The sequence below is a fragment of the Triticum urartu genome, chromosome 5 (assembly GCF_003073215.2).
Source record: "Triticum urartu cultivar G1812 chromosome 5, Tu2.1, whole genome shotgun sequence".
NCBI lineage: Eukaryota > Viridiplantae > Streptophyta > Magnoliopsida > Poales > Poaceae > Triticum > Triticum urartu.
In genome coordinates this window covers 56,975,170-57,001,841 of record NC_053026.1, presented here as the reverse complement: position 1 = coordinate 57,001,841, position 26,672 = coordinate 56,975,170, and the positions used below count along the sequence as shown (strand labels likewise).

Sequence of the window (26,672 nt, the reverse complement as noted above, 5' to 3'; positions counted from 1 at the left end):
AAAAGGTCGTAATTTCCTTACACGAAATGGTCATAAAGCAGATAGCACTAGTCCGCTACCTTATTTCTAGCTGATCATGACCAATATAGATGGTCATAACCTTGTCAATTGTGGTGGATTGGTATGACTTGGCGCCACCTCATCAGTTTTGCCTATGTGTCATGTCCACGTGTCAATTTTTGCCCTAGGTTGTGAAGCAACCTATATTTCTGTCATTCCTAAAATTCCCAAAAAAAATCTCATAAATTCTTGGGGTCATATCTTCGTCAAATATGTAAAAATACTTCCTTGCCTAGTTCAAAAATAATTCAACAATATTCATTTTCCTATTCTATTCACAACATCACTTTATGAAGGAAGTGATATTTATATATTCTTGATTGCCCTCGGAATTCTTGGGCACTCTTTCCTATCCAAATCATTGCCGCATGACAAAATTCAGCTCCATTTGCCTGGCAAATCTTGCTCCACCTAGAAGCATTGTCAAGGAAGTACCTTTTTTATATATCCAAATGACATGGAATTTATACAGTTCCTTCATATGCCCAAATTATCACCCTCCTCCAAATTGCAGCTCAGGAAAATTAACTATGTGAGCCCAGGTTCAATTTATATTTCATGGCCAGATTGGCACGTTGCAAAGCAAGTGTTATCTAGACCCCTCCTATTAACCTCAAACTCTTTGGGCACTCTTCCATACCCAAATCATTGCCACATGATAATATTCAGCTCCATTTTCCTAGTAAATCTTTCTCAGTAAATTTCCAAAGTTTCTACCTCGAGAGAAGCTTTGTGAAGTATGTACTATCTAGGCTTACCCAAATGATCTGAAAATCTACCAAGGAATAACCATACCTATGTAACTTACCTACACCAAATTTGAGCTCATTTCATTCATCCAATTTCTCTCACTAGTTTTCCCAAGTTTCTGTCCATAGAAGAGCATTGTGAAGGAAGTACCACTTTGGCATGTCCAAATGGTATCAATTTTCTAAGGTGCTTTCAAATGCCCAAATAACCATCCTTCACCAAATTTCAGCTCAATCCATTCATTATTTTGAGCCCAGCTTCAACATTCAAATTTCTGTCCAGTGTGGTACTTTGCAAAGCAAGTACCACCTAGGATCCTCCTTTTGATCTGAAAATTTGCGAAGACATTCTTCTTAGTAGATGATCATCCTCAGCAAAAATTCACGCCCATTGGCCATGTGCATTTCTCGTACTGCTAATCAAACACTTGGCTGCTAATTCATCTTTGAGCATAGGTCGGTCTCCTCGTGAGATTCTTCTATTGTAATTTTCTTCCTAGCACCTACCCGGAGAGTGCCCAACTGGCTAGACATGCCTAGGCCTCCCAGAACGCATGTCAACGCCAAGGTCACGCGGTGACCACGCGACGGACATCTTAGTTTACGCGCTTTGGAGTTGGTGCCTTGGGCCACATCCAAACCTCGACGTATCGCCACCAAACCATGTATTTATGATTAAAGAGATACTTATGTAACTAGAAATGATTTTTGGAAAAAATAAAGAGCAAACAATAAGGTAGATGCAGTTCAAAATTGACCCGCTTCCTGCTGAATCGGCAGAAATTTGTCTTTTTCACAAGTGATGGATCAAAACTTTTGACACCAAACCATTTTGTCAATTATGCATTAAATATGGCCTAATATTTTATAAAAATGATTTTGTCCAATTTTGCAACAAATATATGCTAGGTCCTTCACAAAAAGAACTCAATTCGGGCACTCGGAAAATGGAAAATGAATTTTTCGTGCAAAGAAAATAAGAAGTCCCTTAGGCAACATTGTTTGGCATTCCAATATGCAGCCTTGTGCATAATATGAGATCATTTGAACAAACTATGCCATGAATGTGGCCATAAGATTGATCATTTGGCTTGAAAGCCATGAATCTTCACGCATGATAGATCATTTCTGAGAACACTTTTTTAAAATAATTGCCGTATTACAAGTTTATTATTTTTCCTGAAAACTTGGTCACATATAATGACACAATGCGAAGGTTTTCCAAATTTTTGATTTTTTTGAATTTTTTATGCCCGTTTCAAAATGCGGTCAAAACGGCCGGTTTGACCGTTCCTAGCTAGTGGTTGAATCTTGGAAAACTTTTGATGTTCCCCTTATTAAATAGATACTTATGTATCTAGAAATGATTTTTTGAAAAAATAAAGAGCAAACTATGAGGCAACTGCAGTTCAAATTTGACCCGCTTCCAGCTGAATCGGCGGGAATTTGTCTTTTTCACCAGAGGTGGATCAAGGCATTTAACACCCAACCATTTGGTCAATTGTGAATCAGATATGGCCTAGTATTTTATAAAATTGATTTGGTCCAATTTTGCAACAAATATACTGTAGGTCCTTCACAAAAAGAACTCAATTCGGGCACCCGAAAAATGGAAAATGAATTTTCCTTGTAAAGAAAATAAAAAGTCCCTTAGGCAACATTGTTTGCCATTCCAATATGCACCCTTGTGCACAATATGAGATCATTTGAACAAACTATGCCATGAGTGTGGCCATAAGATTGATCATTTTGGCTTGAAAGCCACGAATCTTCATGCATGATAGCTCATTTCTGAGAACACTTTTTTAAAATAATTGTCGTATTACAAGTTTGTTATTTTTCCTGGGAACTTGGCCACATATGATGACACAATGCGAAGGTTTCCCAATTTTTTGATTTTTTTTGAATTTTTTATGCCCGATTCAAAATGCGGTCAAAACGGCGGGAATGACCGTTCCTAGCTAGTGGTTGAATCTTGTATTTTTTTTGTGTTTCTCTGATTAAATAGGTACTTATGTACCTAGAAATGACTTTTGGGAAAAATAAAGAGCAAACTATGAGGCAGCTGCAGTTCAAATTTGATCCGCTTCCAGCTGAATCGGTGGAAATTTGTCTTTTTCACCAGAGGTGGATCAACACTTGTGACACCCAACCATTTGGTCAATTGTGCATAAAATATGGCCTAGTATTTTACAAAAATTATTTGGTCCAAATTTGCAACAATTATTTGGTAGGTTATTCACAAAAAAAACTCATTTTGGGCACTCGAAAAATGGAAAATGATTTTTTCGTCCAAAGAAAACGAAAACTTCCTTAGGCAACATTGTCTGCCATTCCAATATGCACCCTGGTGCACAATATGAAATCATTTGAACAAATTTTTGTTCAAATTTTCCCCGCTTCCTACTGAATGGACGAAATTTGTTTTTTTATAAGAGGTGGATCAAAAGCCTTTGACATGTAACTATTTGGTCAATTTTACATAAAATGTGGTCTAATATTTTTGAAAAATGGAGTTGTGCTATTTTGGAACAAATATTTGGTAGCTTCTTCACAAAAAAAAATCTTTTTATGCACTCGAAAATTGGAAAATTATCTTTTTGTGCAAAGTAAATAAAAGCCGTCGAACTATGGCATCGTTTGCCATTCTAAGATGCACACTTATGAAAAAAACGAGATCATTTTGACAAACTATGTCGTTGTTATGTTTATTTTTTTTAAGTTTTGGGTCCAAAATTTTGAGATTCAAGTGTGAGATAGCCGGCCAATGAGACGCGAGGGATAGCTTTCATGCGGATCACCAAATTGGACACAATCTGAGCCATTCGTCACGCATCCATCCAACGGTGGAGCTTCTCCCGAGAGTCAAAAACCCTAACCCACCCACCCACCCTCCCCTCGATCCCCCAGATCCCCACCCGCCGCCACCCCCACTCACTCACTCACTGCCCCCCCCTCGGTCCCCCAGATCCATCCTCTCCCCTCCCGCAACCCCAAACCTGGCCCCGCTGCCGATCTCCACTCCCGCAAACCCATCCCCATCCCCGCCGGCGACCTCCTCCCCCACTCCTCGACTGCCCTGGCGACATCCTCTACTTCATACCCGCCGGCGACCTCTCACCTCCGCCTTCCACTCCACCCTCTACTTCTCTGCACGCCGAAAACCTAGATCAATGCCATGGCCACCTCTCTCTAGCGTCCCCTCTCTCTCTCCCGTGGCGGCATTCACCACTTCAACACCGTCGGCGACCACAACCATGGCCTCAACCTCCCCTTCCCTCCTTGGTTGGTGATCCATTCAATTCCTCTCGCTCCCCCGATTCCTCTCCAATCCCGCCGCTGGCCGACTACCACCCCCATCGGCGACCTCCCTTCCTCCCGAGATGTACGGATGTGGCGAGACGGATCGCCGGATCCCCGCCGCGCCGGACCGGTGAGATCCAGCTCCTTGCCCATCCCATGGCCTCCGCGATGGCGCGAGTCCTCCTCCTCGTTCCTGCTGTCGCCTCCCCCCTTGCAGGGCGCACGGACGCCCTTCGGTCGCTGGGCGTCGGCGACGAGGCGGGGGCCGGGGCCGCCGCACAGGGGGACGACGCCGTGGAACTCAACCCCACCAGCTTGGGCGCCTTCCTCACGGCCTCGCGGGAGCAGTTCGCCGTCGTCGAGTTCTTCGCCCACTGGTCAGTCGCTCCCCGGCTTGATTCGCATCCTTTTTTAATTCCATATGCAGATTGCTTCGATTTGATTTGGTCTGAGATCAATCCTTTGCACATACGCGCTTGATCCAGGTTGCTCCATGAGATGACCGTGTTCTTCAGCGTGGACCACCTGCAGCGCCTCGCGAGGCAGGGCCAGTGGGACGACGCCATCAAGTACGTCGTCCGCTTCGTGCCCAAGGTCGACGCGATGCTCGGCGAGGAGGGTAGGCTCCTCTTCAGCTTCATCAATCTGCAAAGAACCATCCACTCCATCCCAACGCCCCCTCCTGCGCCGTCAGGCGCACCCGCTTGCTCTCGGCCTTGCACTGCAACGAGAAGCTCAGGTGACTCGTATTTTTTCCAACCGTGTTCCATTATTCTGAGGGGTTCTACATGCAAGTACGTCTGTACGTGTGAGCGTGTAGCATAGATAAAACTTCAAGTTTTGAACATCTCTTCCTCTGATACAGGGCCGCCATCGACTGGCAACTCGTGAGGAACAGGGCTGCGGAGATCGCCAAGGATTTGATCGCCAAGACCCCCGAGTTCAATGACCTGCTGCGGTTGCCCAACTGCCGGGATAAGCCACACAACATTCTCCCTATCCGATCCTGCAGTAGGTATATATGCTCCTTCCTACTAGTAGTACTTAAATCCGAATCCCAGCGAGTATGCGATTGGTTTTCAGTTTTGCTGGACACATATGTGGATTCGGAACTGACTGGAACATGCTGATTTTGTTAGCTCACTGAAGAATTACCCAACACCTCAATACTCTGCCACACTATGTTGAGTTTTTTTAATCATGTGCGAGTTAATTGATACTACAGTAGTCTGTTTAGTCCTAGTTCTTTGCAGGACCTTGTTCTGTTAGACTCAGCATAGAAGTATGCTATTCTTGCAGTGTCTATTCTGTCGAAAAATTGAAAACACTTTTCTTAATGCAATCTTTATATTTGACCATGAAAACACTTTGCTTGCTGTCAAAGATGGTGTGTATTGTACACACCCCTCTGTGATTTATGCACTTCACATGCATTTTCCCCATCACCCACAAACTGTAACATGCTAGTTGTATGTGCTACTGCAATTCTTGCACTTGATTTCAAATCGTTCTCTGCTCTGTGTGTGCACGTGTGTTAATGATGGATTGGCTGGTCAGATGATGCTACAACAACATATTCCTGAGATTCTCTTTGAGGAATACAAAATCAAGGTTTTAAAGACTGATGGCCAGCCTGTCTAATGTTTGTTTTCTTCTATACACTTGCTCCTTCTAGTAGGCATTGCACGTGATGTGTTCAAGTGTAGTCCTCTAGTCACATTTTTTAACCAGTACCATATGATTGTAGCATACTTCTAGCTTTAGTCATTTAACATCTTAATTTAGCTAGAATGATGAAGTAGTTGCACTTGGAAGATGGTCTGAGAAAATGATGATTCATATGATTATTCTGGCGTTGCTATGTTTGATCTGGTGGTGCCAAAAAAACTCATGCTTATGCTGAGCTTACTTTTAATATCATTTTATTCTGTGTGATGAGGTTAGTTTTGTACTGTAGCCACCTTCTTGTTTACTTTGTTGAATCCTGTCTTGTGTACTAATTATGAGCTACTAGCATTTGGCTTCTGTGTGCTAATTAAACCTGATAAGTATATATACTTCTTTGAGATACAAATTCCACATTGCATGTTTATGTGCTAATTAAACCTGATAAGTATGTATACTTCTTTGAGATACAAATTGCACATTGCATGTTTATGAGGTTCAATTTCTACAGATGTTGCCAAATGAATGTGTCAACATGTCTCTCCTTAGGGGTTGTTTTAAACTGCAAATGATCTACTGTATCAATTTTTTGCTGTTCAAAGATTGAAATCCTGGTTCATTTTCAAAGATCGAAATGTTGTTGACCCTGTTCTTCTATGCTTAAATGGTAAAAATGTCACATTTTGCTTGTTCTAACCATTTTTCTTGATAACTTGCAGATGCTGGCCTTCATTCATGTTTTGTCGTCATGTCCAGGATGAACAAGTTGGGAGAAGCATTGGAGCTAGTTATACTATGATAGTTGTGTTACCTGATGTGAACATTTTTTTATTGTAAACTTGATGTGAAGCATATTTTTCTGTAATAATGTGTTACCAGGATGAACCATCCTTGCTGTGTTACCAGGATGAACAAGTTTGATTGTAATAATGTGCCAAGTTTCCTCTTTCTGATTGTATTCGTGATGTGTACCATATTTTTCCTGATTAGTTGTGCTCTGTTTGAAGCATTTTGTTTTCTCTCTGTTCGGATTTAAATATTGTTATTTATTTACTGGAAAATTGAGATCTGAAGAATATAACAGTGACAACTGGGACCCACTTGTTAGAACCTAACAACTGGGTCCCATCTCACTAGTGGGCTCATCTTTTGGAAAAATTAAAATAAAAAGGCCATGGCCTAGAAAATAAAAAGGTCGAATTCTTGGGCCAGGCCCATGTAGCTAATAAAAGCACAGGAAAAAAATATAGAAAGGCCGAATTGTTGGGGTAGGCCCATGTAAAACGCTGAATTGGACCCGGCTGATTCTTGTGCCACATCAGATTGCCACATCGGATGCCTACGTGGCCTGGGGAGGCTGCTAGTGACCAAAACGCCACAATAGACATATTTTGGTCGTAAACGTCTACGACCATTCAAGAAGAAAGGTCGCTATAGTCAGTTTATGACCGCCAGCTTTTGACCTTATGTTTTTGGTCACAAAAAGGTCACAAATTGAAAACAGTGACCATTCAGTGACCAATAGTGCTGGTCACAAGTTGACATATTTCTTGTAGTGGGAGGTGCGGGTGCAGTTGCCATACTAGGTATGGGTATGGGTGCGGTGTTCATTGAGTTTCTCCCAGTGAAGCTGGGCATGGGAAAATCACTTGGTGGCGCGTTTGGATTTTGTTGCACCCATGTGACCACTGTTGGAATCAAGCTTGTAAAGGCAGCCACCATATCATCTCTACAGGCAGCGATCATCTCAGCTTTGGTCTCAACTTTTGCTTTCTGCATCGCCCGCGCCACCTTCTCATCGATACTCACTTGACTGAACTTCTTTCTCTGTCTTTTGGCCTCGGGGTCCTCGTTATAATAGTACTTCCAAGTGGCCCCATCCCCGGCGCCATGCACACGTCCATATTGCGGTCGCTGGCCGGGCGGGTGTCCCATCATTATGTTCATGGCCCGGTTTAAAGGAGTGTCCCACTTGTACTTCGCCGATGACTGAGTCGACTGAGTCGACGAGTTGCTCTCGGCCGCAAGCTTGTGTTGCTCTCTTTGCAAAATGGACCGTGAATCATTTACGAATGCGACTAGAATGTAGTAGACTTCGTTGATCAGAACCTAATATGTAAGGTGGTAAAAAGGATAATTACCAGTAATCTCATGAATTTCCTAGTCGGCCCATCGGTGAAAAAAATCTTTTTCTTGAGGTCCCACGAGAATCGGGCCCTGATGAAGTCGTGCTCCTGCTGGTCGGTGAACTCAGCCAATGGGTCTGGGATCCCCCGACGTTCACGTTCTGCGTCCTCCTTAGCCCACACGGGTCTCTTTCCCGTGTAACCACGACTTCCAAGGCGGTGGTTCCCCATGTTCTTTGCCTGCAGCTGCTTGCCTCTCTCCGAGCCGTCCTTGGCAGCTTCTTCATTGCAAGTCTCCTTGAACCTTTCAAAGTCCTCTATCGTAATTTTCGGATTGTCTGCAACAATCTCGGCGTAGGTTTCATGGTCTACTTGAATCGCCCTTTTCACCCTAGTTTTCCATGCGCTCAATGCATTGCTGAACTTCCCTAGGGCCTTGTTGTTGATTTTTTTCATGCCCTCATCATCCCATGGGTCGACATTGTCATTCCGACCGGGGAACTGAAATCTTGCATGCAACCTAGTTAGAAGCATCTTCTTCAAATGTTCATCCTTCCGTATTTTTGTGGTGTTGATGTTAGAGGTATCCTGTAGGATGCATCCTAGTTGGTTGCCGTAACACGCTGCCACTTCTCGCGGCTCTATTGGCTCGAACTCGCCAGGGTCCACCGCACGTGACCACCATTCTTCCGGTGCCGAGCTCATTTGGGCGTCGTGTCCTCTTTTCCTTCTGTCCCTCACTGGCTTGGGAGGTCCCACCTTCCGTGCTGCAGTTAGGAACATCATCAATGCCAGTCTCAGTGCCGGTGTCGTTGGTGGCATCAGTGTCGGCACCGGCGCCACCACCGTCGTCATCCGTCATGACAAGGCGGTCCAGACACCCAGCTTCCTGTCTCTCCTGATCCTCCAGAAAGTCGAGGTAGGTGTGTGCTTGACCTAATTGGGACTGAGAACCTCCGGCTTCATCGGTGTCGGTCATGTTTCCTAGGGTTCAATGTCATAGGGGTTTAATTATCGAGCTTTATATAATAAAGTGAATAATGACAAAAAAAGTGACCTTTGTTTTACCGGAAATGTCGTTTCATTCCCAGAGCGACAAATCTCGAGCACTCGATATGTCCAACTTTCTAGCACAAGTCATGCCGAAATTCACGGAAAAATTCGGCATGACCTTTGCTAGAATGTGCACATATAGAGTGCCTGAAATTTGCCGGAATGGAAATGAATCAACATTTTCGGCAAAACATAGGTCACTTTGTTGCTGCTGACATATACACAATCATGAACATTGCTGCCCAACTGATGCAAAAAAGATCAACTATACCAATCTAACCGCTCATTAGCCAATCTAACAGCTCCACTACCCATTGCATCATTATGAACACTTTAACAGCCACATTATGAACACTCCCCCTTGCATCATTATGTGTTGACATATGAAGAGGGAGGGAACAGGGGGTGGCGCACCTCGGGGTCGGGGTCGCTGGGGCAGAGGGGGCCAGGGGGGTTGAGGGCGTCCTTCTCCTCCTCGTCGGTCTGCCCCTAGCTTCAATCTGCAGAGAGAGAGAGAGTGACCAAATTTTCAAACACTTCCATTAAAAATCCTCATTTTCATAATGGACAGCAACTACATAAGCTAATTTTCAAAAACTGTAATTTTCATTTCCATTTCCATTTAAAAACAAACACTAACAGCAAATTAAGCTAACTAACACTAACTAACTATCACTGGGCTAACACTAACACTAACTAACACTAATAGCAATTAACTAACTAGCACTAATACCAAATTAAGCTAACTAACACTAACTAACACTAAGAGCAAATTAAGCAAATTAAGCTAACTAACACTAACTAGCACTAACCTGTCTAGTGCTCGCTGGCGTTGCTGGGCATTGCCGGCTGCTTCACGGAGGGAGGCGCTGAAGGGGTCGGGGTCGATGGCCGGCGTCGGGGTCGCCGGGGTCGCTGATCTGCAGAGAGTGGGAGGGGGTCAGAGAGAGAGCCAGGGCTGAGGGGTCGGAGAGGAAGGAAGAGGGTGCGGGGGGCATACCGAAGCGGGATGGGGTTGAGGCGGGGCGGGGCTGGCGTCGGCGGTGGCGTTAGAGGGGATCGACGAGCGGTGCGAGTGAGAGAGACAGTAAGGGGGGGCTAGCGGACCGGTGCTATAGCTAAATTAGCTATAGCGCTTGTTAGCAAAACGCGCTATAGCTAAGTTAGCTATAGCGCTTGTCCAGAAAAAACCCGCTACTGCTAGTTTTTTTTTAATTTTTTCTTTTTCTTAGCTATAGCGCTTCCTAGGATAAAACGCGCTACTGCTAAATTTTTTCTTTTTTATTTTTCTTTTTATTTTTTATTTTTCTTGCATTTCATTTTCCACAACTTATTAGTTCCTTTTTCTTTTTCGTTTCATTTCATTTTGTAAAACTTCCTTTCCTTTTCTGTTTCTTTCATTTGCACTTTTCTTTTTCTTATCTTTCTTTTGCACTTTCCTTCCTTTAATTTGGTCTGTCGTTAGAGCAATATCACTGTTACCCTCCGGATAATAATTTGTTTGTCAGCTTGGGAGACGATGATGCTTCAGACTGATCTTCTTCCCTCTTTTGTTCGTTGTCGAATAATTGAGCCCATGGTCGTGACTTTTCCTTCTCCAGGGATTAGGATCTTTTGTAGTTAATGTAGTCTTCATTCTTCTTTTGACATATGTTTCATCTTCATCAGCATCATCTTCCCTCATCGGATCACCGTACTGGTCATAGTCTTCCTCGTCGGCAACTCCATCCATTCCGGCGATGCTCCTTTTGCTTCTCCTCACGACAACACGGCTGGGATTGATCGGATCAGTTATGAAGAAACATTGTGTCATGTTTTTAGCTTGTACCCATGGCTCATTTTTGGCGATGGCGTTGATGGTACCGCTATCATCGGAGTCGGGTATACACATGGTAGTGAAATGTCGGTTTTCTCTGTGTCCATTCTTAGCCCATCTGACACGGAACATCGTCGCGCAATGCAATCCAGAGTAGTTAAGCTCCCATTTCTCTTCGACCCTTTCGTAATATCTTTCAATTACATTCCCGGTCATGGCTTCCATCGTCACCCCTGAGTTTTGGCCATCACTGTTTATATCTTTCTCCTCCGTGTAGAACGTGTATGCTTTGATATCGTATGCTTGATAAGTCGCGAGGTTGGTCAAGGGGGCATGTGCTAAGGCGTATATGAGTGTTCCGTTCGGACAACCCTCTTCCGGGGGATTAGCCAGAACTCGCTCTTTGAACCAATGCACGAAAGTGGAGTTGTGCTCTCTAATAACTTCAGTGTCCGTCGTGTGCACCCCACGGTCACGGTATTTCTTTGTGATGGTCTCTTTGTGCAGTGTCACGAAATCTTCTAGCACATCTAGGTGTTGTAGCACTACTAAGTTTGCCCTGTCAATGTCGTTTTGTCGGCCCGAGCGTAACACATTCACATCCCTATGACCGTTGGTGTGACCTTCGCCTTCGAGCCTTCCACAGTGCTTGTTGACGGGAAAACCAACAACACGGTCTTTGGTCAGATAACTCTCATAGAAAGAGATGCACTCTTTGGTCAGATATCCCTGGGATATGCTTCCATCTGGATGGGACATGTTACGAACGAATCCTTTGATGACCCCATTCATCCTCTCGAACGGCATCATGCTATGCAGGAATGTCGGCCCTAGGTCGATGATGTCGTCCATGATGTGGACACATAGATGCACCATGACATCAAAGAACGCGGGTGGGAAGTACACACTGATCGACTTTTGAGAGATAGCATCAAAAAAGTGGCATAGGTCAGTAAGCGCCTCACGCACATGTGTGTCCATAATCCCTCTAAGTGCAACCGGGAGTAACTACGTCATCATCACATGACAGTCGTGAGACTTCATCCCACTGAACCTTTTTTTCTTAGTGTCCAGATATCTTCTTATCTTCCCACAGTATCCGGAACTAACTTTGATTCCGGCAAGGCACTTGAACAATTGATTGACCTCCTTCGGATCTAAGGTGAATCAAGAGGGGGGGCAATATTGTTCTTCCTTCTTGTTTACTTCTTTGCCCCTATCTTCTGTCCCCGTGTCCGTCTCACAGTCTTGGGCATTTGGAGATCTTTCCTGATTTTCAAAAATTCCAAGTCTTTTCTTGCCTTCGGCCCATCCTTGGACCTCTCGGGCATGTTCATCAATGTTCCAACCAAACTCTCAAGGATATTTTTTGTGATATGCATTTGATCAAGGCTATGAGGCGTGTCTAGTATGGGCCAGTATTCCAAGTCCCAGAAAACAGATCTCGTCTTCCATACCTTCAGCAGGGGCTCCGGCGCCTTTTTCTTCGTCTTTCCCGGCGAGGGGCACTCTTTCCAGTTCTTCAATAACTCATATATTTCTGCACCGCTATGCTTACGTGGAGGACCTCGATTCTCAGCCTTACCATTGAATAGATCTCCATGCTTTCTCCATGGGTCATCCTTCTCGAGCCATCTTCAATGCCATGTACACGATTTTCGAAGACCCGCCATCTTTCGATAGCTGCAGAGAAGTTGTATCATCCATGCACCTCGTGCATCCGCAATATCCGTGGCACACCTGGCCGGAGAGATAGCCGTAACCGAGATAGTCCTGCACCATCGTGATCAGCGCGGCTCTCATGTAGAAATACTCTCCTTTGCTTGCATCCCATGTCTTGGCCAGCGTTGTCCATAAGGTCTGTAACTCCTCTTTCAGTAGCTCGAGATACAGATTTATATCATCTCCCGGTTGTCTCGGCCCTTGAATAAGCATAGCCATGTGTATGTATTTTTCCTTCATGCACAACCAGGGGGGGAGGTTGTACATCCATACAAACACGGGACATGTGCTATGATTGGTGTTCCGGTTGCCAAATGGATTCATGCCATCACTACTAGCGCCAAGCACGATGTTCCTTGGATCATTTGCGAAAAAATAAAATTCAGCATTTAATGCTCTCCACTGGCTAGCATCTACGAGGTGTCTCAGCTTCGGCTCATCTCCTTCATCTGGCTTCACCCTCTCCGCGTGCCAGCGCATAAGCTTTGCTTCCTTAGGATCTACGAAATACCGTTGTAGATGCGGAGTGATCGGAAAGTACCATATAGCTTTCCGTGGAGGTTTCTTTCCGGCCTTTTTATATCGTGAAGCATTGCACTTTGGACAGATGGTTTTTTCCGCGTGCTCGTTCCGATATATGATGCAATCATTGATGCATGTGTGATATCTAATATGTGGCAGATCAAGAGGGCACACGATTTTCTTTTCCTCCTCGACACTAGTAGGACACAGGCTTCCCGCGGGAAGAACCTTCTTTAGGTACTTCAGAAGCTCATCCAGGCTTGTATCTGTCCATTTGTTTTTTGCCTTCATCTTTAGAAGTTCTAGTGTGAAACTCAAGCGGGTCACCTCGGGATTATTGCAACCATCATACAAAGGAGTCATCGAGTCTACCTCCAGTTGCGCCAGTTTGGCCTCCTCTCTAGAAGCAGCTCTGTCGCTAGTCGTCTTCTTGCGAAGCAAGTCTCGAACATGCGGGTCCCTCATGGCTGAACTTAGTAGCGACGAAGACAGTGGCATGTCCGCGTCTTCTCCGCCTTGAACTGCCTCTTCGCCATCGACATTTCTGAGGCCGTCTTCCTCTTCGGGCACATAATCGGTCATCTCTTCGTCTGGTGGCCCCATGTAGTTATTTCCTACCCCGTCGACATCCTCATCATCATCATCATCATCATCATCATCATCATCATCATCATCATCTTCACTTATCCACTGAGTATGGCCATGCATGAAACCATGCATGAGTAGGTGCGCCTTGAATTTACCACCCTGAAAGGGGTCGAGCCTGACTCTTCCTTTGCATTTTTGACATGGACATAAAACATCCTTTAGTCTTTTTTCATACATGTCATCCACAAAGGATTTCCAGTATCTTTCCACCTTCCTTCCATTGACCTTCATGATCACCTACGGGCGGAGCAAATATTATAACCACGTATATATGCATGCATGGATCAAATTCATACAAACATTCGGCATGACCTTCCCTAAACATAGGACATATTGAGTTTGCCCGAAATTCACCGAAACGGAATTGAATCAACAATTCGGCAAAACATAGGCAACTCATGTCACCCACATTATTTCATCAAATACACAATGTAGGCAACCCAAATTATGCCACACACAATTCGGTATATTCTCATATCGCCCATATATATATATAGTTTCGGTCCTATCCACACAAACACTTTTTTTGCTCACCTATGTGTCGAGAGGGATATCGAGCACCTTTCTTCTCCATTACCTAGTAGCTCTATAGATATATAGCTCTAACTAGCTAGCTAGCTAGGGAGAGGAGAAGAGGGAAGGCATTAATGGAAGGGGGTGGTGGAGGGAAAAGAAGAGGGGGAGGGAGGGCATTAATGGAGGGGGTGGTGGTGGAGGGCAAAGAAGAGGGGGGTGGTGGTGGGCAAAGAAGAGGGGGAGGGAGGGGGCTCTAATGGAGGGGTGTGGTGGAGGGGCAAAGAAGAGGGGGGTGATGGAAGGGCAAAGAAGAGGGGAAGGGAGGGCTCTAATGGAGGGGTGGTGCAGGAGCAAAGAAGAGGGGGGTGATGGAAGGGCAAAGAAGAGGGGAAGGGAGGGCTCTAATGGAGGGGTGGTGGAGGGGGAGCATTGGAACAAGCAAGGTGCCAGGAAAGGGGGAGAAAGGAAGGGGAAGGTAGAAGAAAAGGGAGGAAGGAGGGGAAAGGTGGTAGGTGGGTGGCGGGCATAGCAGTAGCACGGGTCTCCTATGCGCGCTACTGCTATGGCAGCTTGCAAAATATCTACGGCTGGTGGTGCACTACCTATAGCGCGGGATAAAAAAACACGCTACTGGTAAAATTTTATAGATAGAAAAAATAGCAGTAGCGCGTTTATACCAACAGGCGCTATAGATCCAGAACTAACAGTAGCGCTGGTTGGCCGACAAGCATTGCTAATATTTATTGATCAGATATTGTGGTGTGTTACACTTAGCAGTAGCGCGGGTTTATATAACAAGCGCTGCTGCTAACGTATACCAGTAGCGCTCTTTCTAGCCAGCGCTACTACTAACTACTAGTAGCGTTGGGCCATAAACACACGCTACTGGTGAACTTCTATGTATAAGCCTTTTCCTAGTAGTGTGGACACCCCCAAAGAAGGCAATAGCGACGAGACAACGGAGGATGACCCCTCCAAGAAGCAACCCAAGCACCGACGTCAGCGGCGCCACTCTAAGTCCCGCCACAGCAAAAGTAGTAATACCGGCACAGGAGATAATAACACTCCGGATAGTGCCGAAGACAACAACAATCCCCTCCAGCATGATGTAGAGCCGGAGGATGAACAAGCTAGCCCTCCAGAGCGGGCAGCAGATGGAGAACCAGAGGAGGACAATTACATGCCTCTCTCCGAAGACGAGGCGAGCCTCAGCAACGAAGAATTTATCGTGCCTGAGGGCCCCGTCGAGCAAGAGCGCTTCAAGCGCCGGCTTATGGCCACGGCAAACAGCCTGAAGAAAAAGCAGCAACAGCTTCAAGCTGATCAAGACTTGCTAGCAAACAGATGGACCGAAGTCCTTGCGGCAGAGGAGTACGAACTCGAGCGCCCCTCCAAGAGTTACCCAAAACGCAGGTTGCTACCTCACCTCGAGGATGAAGCATTGGAACCTCATTAACCAGTGTACGATGCGGCTGACTGGCCACTACGTGGTCGAGCCAGAGAGGCGTTTGAGCCTGAAGTTCAGCCGGCACCCCGCCGCCACTCAATCAAAAATACTAAGGCCCTGGGCAACACATGGGACCTACGAGACGTATTGGACAGTAAGGCAAAAATCGCAAGGTCAATATACGGGTCACGGGCACGCGCGCCAACACGGGACGATGATCGTCGTGTCGGATACACCAAGAGTAAATCCGGCCGGGCCGAATACAGCAAAGAAGACTCATACGAACTATGTCGGGATATAGCCCGGCATAGAGGCGCCGCACCCCCCCCTATGCTTCACCGATGAAGTTATGAATCATGAATTCCCGGAGGGTTTCAAACCTGTAAATATCGAATCATACGATGGCACAACAGATCCCGCTATATGGATTGAGGATTTCCTCCTTCACATCCACATGGCTCACGGCGATGATCTACATGCCATCAAGTACCTCCCACTAAAACTCAAAGGACCAGCGCAGCATTGGCTGAACAGCTTGCGAGCAGACTCCATAGGCAGTTGGGAGGTTCTGGAAGACGCATTCCAGGACAACTTCTAGGGCACTTACGTGCGGCCACCGAATGCTGACGACTTGAGCCACATAACCCAGTAGCCAGGGGAATCGGCCAGATAATTCTGGACACGATTCCTGACTAAGAAAAACCAAATTGTCGACCGTCCGTACGCAGAGGCCCTAGCGGCATTCAAGCATAACATCCATGACGAATTGCTGGCTCGCCACCTTGGCCAGGAGAAGCCGAAATCTATGGTAGCCCTCACAACACTCATGACCCGCTTTTGCGTGGGCGAGGATAGCTGGCTGGCTCGCAGCAACAACACATTGAGGAATCCGGGCACTTCAGATACCAAAGATGCAAATGGTAGGCAACGTCGTAATAGATAGACCAAAGCGCCACAATAACAGTGATAAAACAGAAGATACGGCAGTCAATGCCGTATTCAGAGGCTCTAGATCCGGTCAGCGGAAAAAGCCATTTAAAAGAAGTACTCCGGCTCCGTCCAGTTTGGATCGCATACTGGACCGCTCGTGTCAAATCCGCGGCACCCCCGACAAGCCAGCCAATCACACCAACAGAGAATGCTGGGTGTTCAAGCAAGCCGGAAAGTTAAACGCCAAAAACAAGGACAAGGGGCTGCATAGTGATGACGAGGAGGAGCCCCGGCCGCCGAACACAGGAGGGCAAAAGGGGTTCCCCCCACAAGTGAAGACGGTGAACATGATATACGCAACCCACATTCCCAAGAGGGAGCGGAAGCATGCACTAAGGGACGTCTATGCAATGGAGCCCGTCGCCCCAAAGTTCAACCCATGGTCTGCTTGCCCGATCACCTTTGATCGCAGGGACCACCCCACTAGCATCCGTCATGGCGGATCCGCCGCACTGGTCCTAGACCCCATCATCGACGGATTTGACCTCAATCGAGTCCTTATGGATGGCGGCAGCAGCCTGAACCTGCTCTATCAGGATACAGTGCGAAAAATGGGTATCGATCTGATACGTCTTCAACGTATCTACTTTTCCAAACACTTTTGCCCTTGTTTTGGACTCTAACTTGCATGATTTGAATGGAACTAACCCGGACTGATGCTGTTTTCAGCAGAATTACCATGGTGTTATTTATGTGCAGGAGCAAACATTCTCGGGATGACCTGAAACTTCACGGAGCCACTTTTTAGAAAATAAGAAAAATACCTGCCAAAGATGAAGGCCAAGGGCCCACCGTCTCTCCACGAGGCTGGGGGGGCGCCTGCCCCCCTCGGGCGCGCCCCCCTACCTCGTGGGCCCCCTGTTGGCTCTCCGACTCCAACTCCACCTCCATATATTGAGTTTCGGGGAGAAAAAAACCAGAGAGAAGAAATCAACGCGTTTTACGATATGGAGCCGCCACCAAGCCCTAAAACCTCTCGGGAGGGCTGACTGGAGTCCGTTTGGGGCTCCGGGGAGGGGAATCCGTTGCCATCGTCATCATCAACCATCCTCCATCACCAATTTCATGATGCTCACCACCGTGCATGAGTAATTCCATGGTAGGCTTGCTGGACGGTGATGGGTTGGATGGGATCTATCATGTAATCGAGTTAGTTTTGTTAGGTTTTGATCCCTAGTGTCCACTATGTTCTGAGATTGATGTTGCTATGACTTTTCTATGCTTAATGCTTGTCACTAAGGCCCGACTGCCATGATTTCAGATCTGAACCTATTATGTTTTCATCAATATATGAGTGTTCTTGATCCTATCTTGCAAGTCTATAGTCACCTATTATGTGTTATGATCCGTTAACCCCGAAGTGACAATAATCGGGATACTTACCGGCGATGACCATAGTTGGAGGAGTTCATGTATTCACTATGTGTTAATGATTTATTCCAGTTCTCTATTAAAAGGAGGCCTTAATATCCCTTAGTTTCCGTAAGGACCCCGCTGCCACGGGAGGGTAGGACAAAAGATGTCATGCAAGTTCTTTTCCATAAGCACGTATGACTATATTCAGAATACATGCCTACATTATATCAATGAACTGGAGCTAGTTCTGTGTCACCCTAGGTTATGACTGTTACATGATGAACCGCATCCGGCATAATTCTCTATCACCGATCCATTGCCTACGAGCTTTCCACATATTTTTCTTTGCTTATTTACTTTTCTGTTTCTATTGCTATCATCACTACAAAATACCAAAAACATTACTTTTACTACTATTACCTTTTGTTACCGTTATCACTACTATCTTATTAATTTATTACTAAACACTTTGCTGCAGATATTAAGTTTCCAGGTGTGGTTGAATTGACAACTCAAATGCTAATACTTGAGAATATCCTTTGGCTCCCCTTGTGTCGAATCAATAAATTTGGGTTGAATACTCTACCCTCGAAAACTGTTGCGATCCCCTATACTTGTGGGTTATCAAGACTATTTTCTGGCGCCGTTGCCGGGGAGCATAGCTCTATTCTTTGAGTCACTTGGGATATATATCTTCTTATCATTATGAAGAACTTGAGAGATCCAAAAACCAAGATCTATCCCTCAACTACGAGGGAAGGTAAGGAACTGCCATCTAGCTCTGCACTTGATTCACATTCTGTTATGAGTAATTTTGTGACACCTACACCTGCATCTGCTATTCGTTCTGATATGTCGCATGTTATTGATGATGCCACTTCTTCTATGCATGATACTTATGATGAAACTATCTCTATGCCTGATACTACTATGCCACATAGTGATTTTCTTGATGAACAACTTGCTAGGGCTAGAGAGATTGAAAATATTGAATCTGAGGATACTAATGAAAGTGATGATGAAGAATCACTTGTTATTCCTAAGGGTTATGTTTTTTATCAAGAAGCTTCTTTAGCTATTTTAGCTTGCCAAAATAGAAATGAACTCAAAAGATTATTAGCTAAATGGAGTAAGCAATCTCTAAATGCTAGAATGAAACCTGACCCTGCTTCTGCTATTGCACCTATCTTTGTTACTGATAAGGATTATGAATTCTCTGTTGATCCTGATATAATTACTTTGGTTGAATCTGATCCTTTTCATGGTTATGAATCTGAAACGGTTGTAGCACATCTTACTAAATTGAATGATATAGCCACCCTGTTCAGTAAAGATGAGAGAACTTGTTACTTTTATATCCTTAAAATATTTCCGTTCTCGTTAAAGGGTGATGCTAAGATATGGTTTAATTCTCTTGATCCTGGTTGTGTGCGTAGTCCCCAAGATATGATTTATTACTTCTTTGCTAAATATTTCCCTGCTCATAAGAAACAAGCTGCTTTAAGGGATATATATAATTTTGTGTAAATTGAAGAAGAGAGTCTCCCACAAGCTTGGGGGAGGCTTCTCCAATTACTTAATGCTTTGCGTGATCATCCTCTTAAGAAAAATGAAATACTTGATATCTTTTATAATGGACTAACCGATGCCTCCAGAGATTACCTGGATAGTTGTGCTGGTTCTGTTCTTAGGGGAAGAACACCGGATGAAGCTGAAATTCTATTGAATAAAATGTTGACAAATGAAAATAATTGGACACCTCCGGAGCCAATTCCCGAGCCTATTCCTAAACCAACTACGAAGAAGAGGGGTATTCTATTTCTCAGTCCTCAAGATATGCAAGAGGCAAAGAAACCTATGAAAGAAAAAGGTATTAAAGCTGAAGATGTTAAGAATTTACCTCCTATTGAAGAAATACACGGTCTTAATTTACCGCCTGTTGAAGAAACATATAATCTTAATTAATTACCTATTGAAGAAACTCATGGTCTTGATAACCCGACACAGGTAGTAAAGGTAAATTCTCTCTATAGATATGATAAAGCTGTAATCCCGTTTACTAAGTTTGCTAGCCCTTGCTTAGATGAGTTTGATAAATTTATGGCTAAGCAAGAAGATTTTAATGCTTATTTTGGTAGACAATTGAAATACAATTCAAATATGCTTGAACAATTGGGTGATTATATGGCTAAAGTTATAGGTGAACTTAAACTTATTAGTAAACATGCTTCTATGGTTACCACTCAAGTAGAACAAGTACTTAAAGCTCAAAATGATTTGCTCAATGAATTGAATAGTAAAGATAATGATAATGTTGTTAGAGTGGCTACTAGAACTGTTAGAATGACTCAGGAACCTTTGTATCCTGAAAGCCACCCTAAGAGAATTGAGCAAGATTCTCAGAGAAATAATATAGATGCACCTAGTTCTTCTAAAAAGAAGAAAAAGAAAAATGATAATACTTTGCATGCTTCTACTGATCCTATTGTTGAAACACCTGAGAATCCAAATGATATTTCTATTTCTGATGCTGAAACTCAATCTGGTAATGAACCTGAAACTAGTGATAATGCTAATAATAATGTTCATGATGATGCTGAACCTAGTAATGATAATGACATACAAATTGAACCTGCTGTTGATCTTGATAACCCACAATCAAAGAATCAATGTTATGTTAAGAAAGACTTTGTTGCTAGGAAACATGGTAAAGAAAGAGAGCCTTGGGTTCAGAAACCCATGCCTTTTCCTCCCAAACCATCCAAGAAAAAGGATGATGAGGATTTTGAGCGCTTTGCTGAAATGATTAGACCTATCTTTTTGCGTATGGGATTAACTGATATGCTCAAAACCAATCCTTATGCTAAGTACATGAAAGATATTATTACAAATAAAAGAAAGATATCGGAAGCTGAAATTTCCACCATGCTTGCTAATTATACTTTTAAGGGTGGAATACCAGAGAAACTTGGAGATCCTGGTGTACCCACTATACCATGCTCTATTAAAAGAAACTATGTTAAAACTGCTTTATGTGATCTTGGAGCCGCGGTTAGTGTTATGCCTCTCTCTTTATATCGTAGACTTGATTTGAATAAGTTGACACCTACTGAAATATCTTTGCAAATGGCTGATAAATCAACTGCTATACCTGTCGGTATTTGTGAGGATGTGCCTGTTGTAGTTGCAAATGTTACTATTTTAACGGACTTTGTTATTCTTGATATTCCCGAGGACGATAGTATGTATATTATTCTTGGAAGACCCTTTTTGAATACTGCAGGGGCTGTTATTGATTGCACTTAAGGCAATGTCACTTTTCATGTTAATGGCAATGAGCATATGGTACACTTTCCGAGGAAACAACCTCAAGTTCATAGTATCAACTCTATTGGAAAAATTCCATCGATTATATTTGGAGGTTTTGAATTTCCTGTTCCTACTGTCAAGAAGAAATATGATATTCTTATTATTGGGGATGTGCATATCCCCGTTGAGGTAACATAGTGTTATTCGAAATTTCTCCGGTTCCATGTTATTCGGAATGAGTTCGTTAACAAGACTTGATCAACCTTGTTATTGGATTTCTTTTTATGATCATGAGATGGGTGAAACTAGAAGGCACAACCTTCTGTACCCCACTTTTACTTTCTGTTATTTATATTAAATAAAATAAAAATAAATATTTTTCTATCTGTTATCTGATTATCCATGCAATGTAAAAATACCTTGAAAATAAAAGTTCTCCAAATGCCCTGAAATTTAAATATGATTTTTTCTAGAATATTTGAGAATATTTGGCACTGAGAACACAGCAGGGGGTCAACCACCTGCCCACGAGGGTGGAGGGCGCGCCCCCTGCCTCGTGGGCCCACGGTGGCCCTCCCCCACTTATTCCTGCACCCACACACTTCATCTTCCTCCCACAAACACAAATATCCAGCTCAAGCATGAATTCTAGCTCACTTTGCTGCCATTTTCGATCTCCTTGCTCAAAGCACCTCTCACAAAACTGCTTGGGGAGATTGTTCCCTGGTATGTGACTCCTCCATCGGTCCAATTAGTTTTTGTTCTAGTCCTTTATTCATTGCTTTGCTGCTTAGGTGACCCTGTTCTTGAGCTTGCATGTCAAATTTATATGGTTCCAAGTAGTTTTGATGCATGATATAGGCCCTAGGCACTTGTAGGAGTAGTAGTTGCTATAAATATTATTGAGTTTGGTTTACTTTTATTTTGAAGTTACTAAAAAATTTCAGAATCTTTCAGAGGAAGAAATATGCTTAGGAAAATGTTCCAAGGTGGTTCTTCAAGGAAGCAAGGACCCAGGCTTGATGACGAGCCACCAAGAGACGCTCCAGTGCGTCCTTGTGAATGGCCCTCTGAGAACTTTATGGATCAAGCGGGAATTAAGGAAGAATTCAACGCATATTTGTGTAACGCTGATCTTGTGAGCTTCGAGGAAGAGAATTGCAGCCAGTATCACTATCTCACCAATACCTTTGTGAGGAGGTTTGAATTTTCAACTTCACGTAATTCTCCAACTGTCCTGTTTGATCTCTATGATAAATCTTACACTATGGACTTAGAGGATTTTACCACTTCTTGCAAACTTCCACAATGGGGTAGTATAAGGGATCCTCGCAAATCTGAATTTAGAGATTTTCTTGCTAGCATAACTGTGGGAGAATCTAGGGATATTACACAAGCTACCATAGGGAGCATTCACTTTCCTGCTATACATTATTTTTCTCTCTTCATAAGTAGATGCATAAATAGTAAAGATGAGGCATGTTACATGTGTGTCCCCGATCTCAGTATTCTTAGGAGTGCTGTGTTAGGAGACAAATCATATAATTTGGGAGCCATTGTTGCACGTAGGTTGCATCTTAATAGACTTAATGGAGATTTTTTTGGTGGAATTTATGCAACCCGCATAGCTAATTTTCTTGGTATAGCCATACGCGAAGATGATATTGAATTACCTCCTGCTTATCTATATTTTAATGCTATGGTTCAACACCAGTTTGTCGAGAGCAACGAATCACCTCTCCAGTATCGACTAATCTTTGACAGATGCCATGCTGTCCGTATTACTCTCCTTGCTCCTGCCTTCTTTGATTATCAGGCAAGAGGAGGATATACTATTACCAGAGAGGAGGCAGATGAGTACGAGAGGAGAGAGGAGGCCGCTCGTTGCCACGCTGCAGCTCAGCAGGCGATAGCTACTGCATCGTAGTATGACCCCAGCTACTACTATGGATATCCGCCAGGCCAGCCGTGGCCATAGACCAACTTAGGCCAAAAGCCTAAGCTTGGGGGAGTACGTATTTCCCACCGATATTACATTTATGCCCACACACTCATTGCTAGATGTCGGGGCTCATACTTTTTCATTATATCATCCATGCTAGTTTATTTTCCTTTATATGCTTTCTTCTTGTGTGTTTAATAAACCTTAAGAAAAACCAAAAAAATTAGTTGTATCTTTTAATTAATTTACTTTCCATGCTTGTAGTAGTAATTAAAAAGAAAACCAAAAAAGATTTCATGTTCTTCTTTTGCTTATTGGGAGCTTTCCCGTGTAAATAGTTTTATTTCTTTTCTTTTCTTTGGGGGTCGATAGGAGAAGACCATAATTAAGTTGTTGAAGTGGCTCTTATATGCATTATTGTTTATCTGACAAAAGAGCCCATATTGCCTTGTCTTCCTCCTGTTTATTGAATGCTTGCAGATTCTAGCTTAGTCCAATGCACGTGCACTATTATTATTATTCACATCGTTCGGCCGTGCAAGTGAAAGGCAATTATGATGTTATATGATGGACTGGCTGAGATGAGAAAAGCTGGTATGAACTCGACCTCTTTTGCTTTTGTAAATATGATTAGTTCATCGTTCCTGATTCAGCCTATTATGAATAAACATGTTTGCAATGACAATTAGAGATCATAGTTTCTTGTGCCATGCTTGATTAGCTATGAGTTATAATGGTTTACCTTGGGTGGCAACATGCAATTAAAATGGTTATGATGTGGTATCATAGGGTGGTATCCTCCTTTGAATGATTTAAGTGACTTGACTTGGCACATGTTCATGCATGTAGTTGAAACAAAATCAACATAGCCTTCACGATATTTATGTTCATGGTGGATTATATCCTACTCATGCTTGCACTCGGTGTTGATTAATTTTAATGCATGTTCATGACTGTTGCCGCTCTCTAGCTGGTCGCTTCACAGTCTTTTGCTAGCCTTCACCTGTACTAAGCGGGAATACTGCTTGTGCATCCAATCCCTTAAACCCCAAAGTTATTCCACATGAGTCCACTATACCTACCTATATACGGTATCCACCTGCCGTTCCAAGTTAATTTGTATGTGCCAAACTCTAAACCTTCAAATAAATATCCTGTTTTGTATGCTCGAATAGCTCATGTATCAACTAGGGTTGTCCGTACCTTCCATGTTAGGTGGGTTATTCTCAAGAGGAGTGGACTCCGCTCCTCACTCATGAGATAAATGGCTGGTCACCGGGATGCCCAGACCCATGCTTTATGCAAACTAAATCAAAATAATTGCAAAGAAAACTCCCCTTGGGACTCTTGTTAGTTGGAGGCACTCGTTGTTTCGAGCAAGCCATGGATTGATGCTTGTTGGTGGAAGGGGAGTATAAACTTTACCATTCTGTTTGGGAACCGCCTATAATGTGTGTAGCATGGAAGATATCGCCATCTCTTGGTTGTTATGTTGACAATGAAAGTATAACGCTCAAAATATTATTCACCTCTGTTTCAAAAACGAGCTCTGGCACGTCTACAAATCCCTGCTTCCCTCTGCGAAGGGCCTATCTATTTACTTTTATGCAGAGTCATCATCCTCTTATTAAAAAGCACCAGTTGGAGAGCACCGCTGTCATTTGCATTCATTACTGTTAGTTTACATTGAGTATGACATGACTGGATCTCTTTTACCATGAATTACAATGTCTAGTCAGTCCTTGGTCTTTAAAGGCGCTCTGCATTTATGTTTTGCGGTCTCAGAAAGGGCTAGCGAGATACCATCTTGTTTTATCATATTATGATTGTTTTGAGAAAGTGTTGTCATCCGAGATTTATTATTATTGCTCGCTAGTTGATTATGCCATTGATATGAGTAAACTTGAGACCTATGCGCTATTGTGAATGAGGTTATTCATAATCTTTGCTAAAAACTTGAATGCTGGCTTTACATATTTACAACAACAAGAGCAAATAGAGTTTGTAAACGTTTTTCTTCATCACTTTCAGTTTATCAACTAAATTTCTTGAGGACAAGAAAAGGTTTAAGCTTGGGGGAGTTGATACGTCTTCAACGTATCTAATTTTCCAAACACTTTTGCCCCTTGTTTTGGACTCTAACTTGCATGATTTGACTGGAACTAACCCGGACTGACGTTGTTTTCTGCAAAATTACCATGGTGTTATTTATGTGCAGGAGCAAACGTTCTCGGAATGACCTGAAACTTCATGGAGCCACTTTTCAGAAAATAAGAAAAATACCTGCCAAAGATGAAGGCCAGGGGGCCCACCGTCTCTCCATGAGGGTGGGGGGCGCACCTGCCCCCTAGGGCGCACCCCTACCTCGTGGGCCCCCTGTTGCCTCTCTGACTCCAACTCCACCTCCATATATTGAGGTTCGGGGAGAAAAAATCAGAGAGAAGAAGTCATCACGTTTTAGGATACGGAGCCGCCGCCAAGCCCTAAAACCTCTCGGGAGGGCTGATCTGGAGTCCGTTTGGGGCTCCTGAGAGGGGAATCCGTCGCCATCGTCATCATCAACCATCCTCCATCACTAATTTCATGATTCTCACCGCTGTGCGTGAGTAATTCCATCGTAGGCTTGCTGGACGGTGATGGGTTGGATGTGATCTATCATGTAATCGAGTTAGTTTTGTTAGGGTTTGATCCCTAGTGTCCACTATGTTCTGAGATTGATGTTGCTATGACTTTGCTATGCTTAATGCTTGTCACTAGGGCCCGAGTGCCATGATTTCAGATCTGAACCTATTATGTTTTCATCAATATATGAGTTTTCTTGATCCTATCTTGCAAGTCTATAGTCACCTATTATGTGTTATGATCCGTTAACCCCGAAGTGACAATAATCGGGATATTACCGGTGATGACCGTAGTCTGAGGAATTCATGTATTCACTATGTGTTAATGCTTTGTTCCGGTTCTCTATTAAAAGGAGGCCTTAATATCCCTTAGTTTCCATAAGGACCCCGCTGCCACGGGAGGGTAGGACAAAAGATGTCATGCATGTTCTTTTCCAGAAGCACGTAACCTCTCGAACAGCGACCAGTCTGTCGCCTTATCATGACAGTCAGTTTTCGGCTTTCTCTACTAAGGTGCTCGTCCGGAAGAACCGGGACACAATCGTAGTAGTTCTCCCACCGCTACCTTAGCTGATATAGCGGAACGTAAGGTACCAAAGCATGGGAGCCGGGCAAACCCAACATTTGACCAAAGACATGATTCGGAGATGATGCATATAATGCTATAAGTTCGGGGTGCCGCACTGTCGAAAGTGTTCGGACTTCTTGCGCCGTATTATGGGGTAAACGAAAGCCCCTGGCGTACTGACTGTACCCGAACGTCCGCGTGCGGATTGTCGTAAATGGACATATAAGAGAGAGAGAGAGAGAAAAAAAAGCTTAAATAA

General features: G+C 43.8%; 1 non-coding gene across 1 annotated transcript; it reads left to right on the top strand.

Annotated features, from left to right (window-relative positions):
* The first annotated feature begins 5,663 nt into the window (after positions 1-5,663).
* LOC125511716 lies at positions 5,664-5,743 on the top strand. Its single transcript, XR_007285074.1, has one exon. It is a non-coding gene; the product is annotated as a small nucleolar RNA SNORD36 (small nucleolar RNA).
* Positions 5,744-26,672: the final 20,929 nt, after the last annotated feature.